A 6,854-nucleotide genomic window follows, 5' to 3' on the forward strand; every position below is an offset into this window, starting at 1 on the left:
GAGTCCTGCCTGCAGTAGTAGATATAATGGTCATTTGAGTTAAATTCACCCATTCCAGTCCATCTTAGTTCCCTGATTCCTAGAATGTTGACGTTCACCCTTGCCATCTCTTGTTTGACCACTTCCAATTTGCCTTGATTCATGAACCTGACATGCCAGGTTCCTATGCAATATTGCTCTTTACAGCATTGGACCTTGCTTCTATCACCAGTCACATCCACAGCTGGGTATTGTTTTTGCTTTGGCTCCATCCCTTCATTCTTTCTGGAGTTATTTCTCCACTGATCTCCAGTAGCATATTGGGCACCTACTGACCTGTGGAGTTCCTCTTTCACTATCCTATCATTTTGCCTTTTCATACTGTTCGTGGAGTTCTCAAGGCAAGAATACTGAAGTGGCTTGCCATTCCCTTCTCCAGTGGACCACATTCTGTCAGGCCTCTCCACCATGACCCGCCCATCTTGGGTTGCCCCACGGGCATGGCTTGGTTTCATTGAGTTAGACAAGGCTGTGGTCCTAGTGTGATTAGATTGACTAGTTTTCTGTGAGTATGGTTTCAGTGTGTCTGCCCTCTGATGCCCTCTTGCAACACCTACCATCTTACTTTGGTTTCTCTTACCTTGGGCGTGGGGTATCTCTTCACGGCTGCTCCAGCAAAGCGCAGCCGCTGCTCCTTACCTTGGACGAAAGGTATCTCCTCGCCACTGCCCTTCCTGACCTTCAACATGGGATAGCTCCTCTAGGCCCCATGCAGCCACCGCTCCTTGGACGTGGGGTTGCTCCTCCCGGCCGCCACCCCTGGCCTCGGACTCGGGGTAGCTGCTCTCGGCTGTTCCTGCGCCGTGGCAGCCTGGCACTCTCGGCCGCTGCCCCTGACCTCAGAAGTGAGGTAACTCCTCTTGGCCGCCACCCTTCAGGCATGGGGTCCTCCTGGCTTCTGCCCCTGACCTTGGACGTGGGGTAGCCCCTTTCGGCCGCGCTTAGTGCGCCGGTCGCAGCCGCCCGCGCTTGGTAATTTGTCTAAAAGTGGTTTCCCCAGATTACACATGGGTGTATGGTGGCAGAGGGGCTCAGACAACTAGACCGTGTTCTTAAATTCAGCTTTTATCTTGTGACTTCTGGGGTTTCAATGCTTCCCTACTTAAGGCCTGCATATGATTTTAAGGCTTCCCTGGTGGGTCAGATGGTAAAGAATCTGCCTGCCAATGCAGGAGACCCAGGTTTGATCTCTAGGTTGGGAAGATCCCCTGGAGAAGGGAATGGCAATCCACTCCAGTATTCTTGCCTGGAGAATCCCTTGGACAGAGGAGCCTGGTGGGCTACAGTCCATGAGGTCACAAAGAGTCGGACACAACTGAGACATTTCACTTTCACTTTGTTTTCTTTAGCCACGAGGACACCCAGACTCACATATGCATCGCTTCTTTAGTCCTGCATAGGTCCTTACAGCACGGCTTGATTGTTGTAGCTTTTCCATTGACCCATGTCATTGTTCTTGCCTTGAGGGGCGAGGGTGGTCTCTTTTACCTTTAAAATTCATGTCTGTGTTTTTTAAAGGGGACAGATGTTTGTTAATCTGATATTTCCCATGGGTCAGGAGTCCTGGCACCATGTCTCACAGATCTGGAGTCCAGGAGTGCCTGGTGCCCACTTCTCCCCCGCAGCGTGGATCCTCGTCCCATCTCATGGAAGGTTCACAGAACCTACCTGCTTGTCCCTGTGGAGTTGGAGTCCTTACTCAGGCGATGGCTTTTGCTGGGGCTTACACTCAGCCTCCAGTGAGCATTCACAGCACAGCTGTTTGCTTCCCTCCTAGAGGCAGCAGGAATGCCTCTCAGGCCCTGAATCCCCTGCGGGCATCAGTCTTTTTGTTTGTTTTTTGGTGTGGTTTTTTTTTTTTTCCATTTTATAAAATTGAAGTATGGTTGATCTACAATGTTGCGGCAATCTCTGCTGTGTAGTAAGTGACTCACTTATACGCACATACATTCTCCTTATATTCTTTTCCATGATGGTTTATCACAGGATATGGAAGGTAGTTCCCTGTGCTACAGTAGGACCTGGTTGTTTATCCATCCTGTGTATACTTGCTTGCATCTGCTAATCCCAACTTCCTAATCCATCCCTTTCCTTCCCCCGACACCTCTGACAATCCAAGCTCTGTTGTCTAAGGCTGTGAGTCTCTTTCTGTTCCATAGATAGGTCCGTTTGCGCCATATTTCAGGCTCCACATATAAGGCATACCATACGGTATTGGTCTTTCTCTTTCTGACTTAACTCACTCAGTATGGTAATCTCCAGTTGCATCCGTATTGCTGCAAATGGCATTATTTCATTCTCTTTATGGCTAATAGTTCATGGTATATGTATGTACCCATCTTCTTTATTTATTTAGACCGTTAGGTTGTTTCCATGTTTTGGCTATTGCAAATAGTGCTGCTGTGAACATAAGGGTGCATGGACCTTTTTAAATTATTATTTTCTGTGGGTATACACCCAGGAGTGGGGTTGCAGGATCATATGGGAGCTCTATTTTTAGTTTTCTGAGGAACCTCCATATTCTTCTCATAGTGGCTGCACCAACTTACATCCCCACCAACATGAGGGTTCCCTTTTCTCCACACCCACTCAGCATTTGTTATTTGTAGATTTGTTAAATGATGGCCATAAATTTGACAGGTGTGAGGTGATACCTCATTGTAGTTTTGATTTGCATTTCTCTAGGAATTAGTGATGTTGAGCATAGCTTTATGTGCCTACTGGATGTCTGTATGTCTTCTTTGGAGAAATGTCTATTAAGGTCTTCTGCCCATTTTTCAGTTGTTTGGTGTTTTTGCTGTTGAGCAGGCTTTTGCTGAGGCTTCCTCCTCAGCAATCAGCCAGAGAAAATGCTGTTTTAAGAGCATCACCTGATTAGACTAGGCTCACCCAGATCATCCACGTATTTTAAGGTTAATTGAATTGTGGTTTAATTACATCTTCAAATCCCCTTCCCAGTGGTTCCTAGGTGAGTATTGGGTTGAATGGGGTAGGAGAGGGAGGGTCATCTTTAGGATTCTGCTGATCACAATCCCTATATGGAGGTCTATTCAAGTGTGAACAAAATCATGGCATGATTTCCAGAGTATATGTTTATCCTGAAAAGAGCCATAGCTGCAGTGTCCCACCTTTGTGTGAGAAAGAGGGTAAAACAGGAAAGAGGCCTGCATTTTCTAATATTTAAAAAGAAAGAATGGAAGGATAAATAAAAATCAACGAGAACAATGTTTTACATGGGTAGGAGGAGAACAGGAGACAGAGGCAAGGATGAAAGTGTGCTCTCCGAATGTGCCCGCTTTGCTGTTTACACTTCAGACAAAATTAAATACTAAATCATAAAGCAATTTCTAAAAACTGCAAACAACCCAGTATCAAGTTTGTGTTGTAACTCCTCAGAGGAGAAATATGCAAAGTGCTTTTAAATCACAGTATTTTGACACCACCACTATATACTTTAGGGACAAAAGATAACCCCATTAAGAAACTTTAACTGCATCCAGTGTTCTTGTCAATTTTAATATTGGTATTGCTGGAGTTGTTTTCTTCCCCAATTTTAAAAATTGTGGTAAAACACACATAGAATTTAATTTCCTTTCTTAACCATTTGTAAGTGTACAGATTAGTGGTATTATGTAACATCCATATGATAACAGACATTACCATTACACCTCTCCTGAACTCTTTTCCTATTGCAGAACTGAAACATCACATCCACTGAACAACTCTTCTTTCGTCCTCCTCCCCAGTCTCTGGCGATTGCCATCCTACATACTGACTTCTCTCAGTGCCTCCTATATAGGTAGAGTCATACAGTATTTGTCCTTCTGTGACTGGCTTATGTTGTTTAGTGTAATGTCCTTAAGGTTCAACCAAAAGTGGAAGTGAAAGTCTGACTCTTTGAGACCCCATGGAATTCTCCAGGCCAGAATACTGGAGTGGGTAGCCTATCCTTTCTCCAGTGGATCTTACCGACCCAGGAATCAAACTTGGGCTTCCTGCATTACAGACAGATTCTTTACCAACTGAGCTATCAGGGAAGCCCTTAAGGTTTATCCAAGTTGTAGCATATTGCCGAGTTCCTTTTTCAGGCTTTCAATTTTTTTCAGCATCTACTCAGAGGTGGAGTTGCTGAATTATGTGGTAAGACTTTTTTTTTTTTTTTTTGGAACTACCGTTTCATTGTCCAGAGCAACTGTACCAATTTACCTTCCCATCAGCAGAGCACAAGTGTTTCAGTTTCCCTACATCCACTCCAGTTCTTGTTGTTTTTATAGTAGCCATCCTAAAGGGTTTGAAGTTTTACTGTGTATTTTTGCAGGCCACTTCACATTCCTCTTGGGGATAGGTGGGACAAAAATGATGCTGTTTGCTTAGCTCTGTTTTATTTGTTTGGCTCTTCCCCTGTCTTCTTTCATCTGCATCCAGTCCCGTAACCGAGCTTCTTTCTCCGTGCATTCTGCCTCCTTCCTCCCTTTCCTCTGAGCTCTCCTGTTAAGATGCTTCTGCAGGTCCTGACTGTGGTTGCTCACTAGTGTTTCACGTGGAATTGTCCTGTTGCCCCACCTGATCTACTTTCACCAGTGGGGCCCATGGCTTACTTTTCTAAAACATTTCATATAATAATACTGTAACAAGCATAATGGTAATGAATGGTAATGAAACTCAGCTTTAATCTTATTAACCTGGGAACACTAAGCGTATCCTCTTTAGAACTGCAGGAAACTATGAGGATGCGGCAAGAATACACAGAAGAACTGTACAAAAAAGATCTTCACGACCTGGGTAATCACGATGGTGTGACACTCATCTAGAGCCAGACATCCTGGAATGTGAAGTCAAGTGGGCCTTAGAAAGCATCACTACGAACAAAGCTAGTGGAGGTGATGGAATTCCAGTTGAGCTGTTTCACATCCTGAAAGATGATGCTGTCAAAGTGCTGCACTCAATATGCCAGCAAATTTGGAAAACTCAGCAGTGGCCACAGGACTGGAAAAAGTCAGTTTTCATTCCAATCCCAAAGAAAGGCAATGCCAAAGAATGTTCAAACTACTGCACAATTGCACTCATCTCACATGCTAGTAAAGTAATGCTCAAAGTTCTCCAAGCCAGGCTTCAGCAATATGTGAACCATGAACTTCCTGATGTTCAAGCTGGTTTTAGAAAAGGCAGAGGAACAAGAGATCAAATTGCCAACATCCGCTGGATCATGGAAAAAGCAAGAGAGTTCCAGAAAAACATCTATTTCTGTTTTATTGACTATTCCAAAACCTTTGTGTGGATCACAATAAACTGTGGAAAATTCTGAAAGAGATGGGAATACCAGACCACTTGACCTGCCTCTTAAGAAATCTGTATGCAGGTCAGGAAGCAACAGCTAGTACTGGACATGGAACAACAGACTGGTTCCAAATAGGAAAAGGAGTCCGTCAAGGCTGTATATTGTCACCCTGCTTATTTAACTTATATGCAGAGTACATCATGAGAAACGCTGGACTGGAAGAAACACAAGCTGGAATCAAGATTGCTGGGAGAAATATCAATAACCTCAGATATGCAGATGACACCACCCTTATGGCAGAAAGTGAAGAGGAACTAAAAAGCCTCTTGATGAAAGTGAAAGAGGAGAGTGAAAAAGTTGGCTTAAAGCTCAGCATTCAGAAAACAAAGATCATGGCATCGGGTCCCATCACTTCATGGGAAATAGATGGGGAAACAGTGGAAACAGTGTCAGACTTTATTTTGGGGGGCTCCAAGATCACTGCAGATGGCAACTGCAGCCATGAAATTAAAAGACGCTTACTCCTTGGAAGGAAAGCTATGATCAACCTAGACAGCATATTCAAAAGCAGAGACATTACTTTGCCGACTAAGGTCCGTCTAGTCAAGGCTATGGTTTTTCCAGTAGTCATGTATGGATGTGAGAGTTGGACTGTGAAGAAGGCTGAGTGCCGAAGAATTGATGCTTTTGAACTGTGGTGTTGGAGAAGACTCTTTTGAGAGTCCGTTGGACTGCAAGGAAATCCAACCAGTCCATTCTGAAGGAGATCAGCCCTGGGATTTCTTTGGAAGGAATGATGCTAAAGCTGAAACTCCAGTACTTTGGCCACCTCATGCAAAGAGTTGACTCATTGGAAAAGACTTTGATGCTGGGAGGGATTGGGGGCAGGAGGAGAAGGGGACGACAGAGGATGAGATGGCTGGATGGCATCACTGACTTGATGGACATGAATCTGAGTGAACTCCGGGAGTTGGTGATGGACAGGGAGGCCAGGCGTGCTGCGATTCATCGGGTCGCAAAGAGTTGGACACTACTGAGCGACTGAACTGAGCTGAACTGATGAGGATGCTTGAGGCTCATGTTTTGGATCTAGGAGACCATTCACTTGCGTAACTTCTTGAGCTGCTCCTGTATGTTCTCGACTGGACACACTTGCCTCTGCAACAACACCGTCTGAGGAGAACGGGGGCCTGGGTTGGGGAGGGGCAGGTAGGATGGGCTCTGACCCTTGCATCCCACTCCTTCCCCAGGGAGGGCATTGGGGTCTGGGGTGTGCCCTCCACTGCGGTCACTCCTTTCGGAGAGTGAAACCAAGTCCACCTAAAACTGAGTTCATGTGTCCAGTTTTTGATGGACCTCTCTCCAAAATGTTAGTCCTTTTCTTGTCCAACACCTGTTCCCCTCAAGAGGAAGAAGAATTAAGGGACAACTGGGAGTTGAAACTGAGCAGGACCCCGTGGGGCCCTCCCAGGTATAAAAGCTTCTCTGGGTCAACGATTTCTTGTTGGTAGGAAAGAGGCCTTCAGCATCCTAGACC

This window comes from Ovis aries, chromosome 2, assembly GCF_016772045.2.
Source record: "Ovis aries strain OAR_USU_Benz2616 breed Rambouillet chromosome 2, ARS-UI_Ramb_v3.0, whole genome shotgun sequence".
In the NCBI taxonomy this organism is placed as follows: Eukaryota; Metazoa; Chordata; class Mammalia; order Artiodactyla; family Bovidae; genus Ovis; species Ovis aries.